This window comes from Glandiceps talaboti, chromosome 11 (assembly GCF_964340395.1).
Source record: "Glandiceps talaboti chromosome 11, keGlaTala1.1, whole genome shotgun sequence".
NCBI classification, from domain to species: Eukaryota; Metazoa; Hemichordata; class Enteropneusta; family Spengelidae; genus Glandiceps; species Glandiceps talaboti.
In genome coordinates this window covers 6,643,759-6,645,312 of record NC_135559.1, presented here as the reverse complement: position 1 = coordinate 6,645,312, position 1,554 = coordinate 6,643,759, and positions in this window count along the sequence as shown.

Below are 1,554 nucleotides of genomic sequence, written 5' to 3'. Positions count from 1 at the left end.
TATTCCTTGTATGTATGTATGTATGTATGTATGTATGTATGTATGTATGTATGTATGTATGTATGTATGTATGTATGTATGTATGTATGTATGTATGTATGTACATGTATGTATGTATGTATGTATGTATGTATGTATGTATGTATGTATGTGTATGTATGTATGTATGTATGTGTGTATGTATGTATGTATGTATGTATGTATGTATGATATTTTTTTTAGACAATATTAATATAAGCGAAGCTTGACACAAAGGGTTTGGAGAGTAATTGAATATTTCTATGTACATTTTATTCATCCCACTCATATTTTATCTATCCATCTATCCAACCATCCATTCATTCTTACACACACACGCACGCACGCACGCTCTCATGCATGTATTCATGCATACATACATACATACATACATACATACATAGATACATAGATACATACACATATACATAAGTACGTACATATATAAACACACACGCACGCGTGCACACATACACGCACGCACGCACGCACGCACGCACATAGACATGCATGCACGCGCGCGCACATACATACATACATACATACATACATACATACATACATACATACATACATACATACATACATGCATGCATACAAATTTGGAAAATGAACAATGAAAGATCCGAGTACACGAGATGTCATTTTTGACCCTTCGAAAATTGCATCAATGAAATGCGAAAGAAGGAGAATATTAGGGCTGTCAGAGTAATTGCCTCTATTGGTTCTCATTTTAGAATGAAGCTATTAATGATATATAGTGTAATATTCTAAATGCATTTCATACTCTCTATGGGATCACATGAGATTGGCAGAAAAGCAATTGGGCTCACAGAGAGTCCAATTAATTTTACAGACTGTGTTGATGAATCTTGCAAGAAAGTGATGAAAATGTTAAGTCGTCTTGTACGTTGGTTGAGTTGATTCACACAGCACTGGTATGATGCCGTCATTAACTTAGACAGCAAACATGGGTAGTATTCAACAATTCAATTCGGTTGCTATATATAACAAGTGTAAATATTTACAATGGGTTAAACCTTTTACATGATTCCTTAAAAGATTATTTTATCTACTACACCAGAGAGAATCTACTTTGATATAACATCAGCTAATAAACTACTCTGTCAAGTGGGGTTTTCCACATAATGTGCTTTCATTACATTTGGTCTGTCTGTCTGTCTGTCTGTCTGTCTGTCTGTCTGTCTGTCTGTCTGTCTGTCTGTCTGTCTGTCTGTCTGTCAGTTCGTCCGCCCGCCCGTCTCCGTATCTATCTATCTATCTATCTATCTATCTATCTATCTATCTATCTATCTATCTATCTATCTATCTATCTATCTATCTATCTATCTATCTATCTATCTATCTATCTATCTATCTATCTATCTATCTATCTGTCTGTCTGTCTGTCTGTCTGTCTGTCTGTCTGTCTGTCTGCCTCTCTGCCTGTCTCTCTGTCAATCTGTCTGTTTGACTGTTTGTCCATCTGTTCGTATGTACGTCCATCTTTGCGTCCGTCCGTCCGTCTGTCTGTTG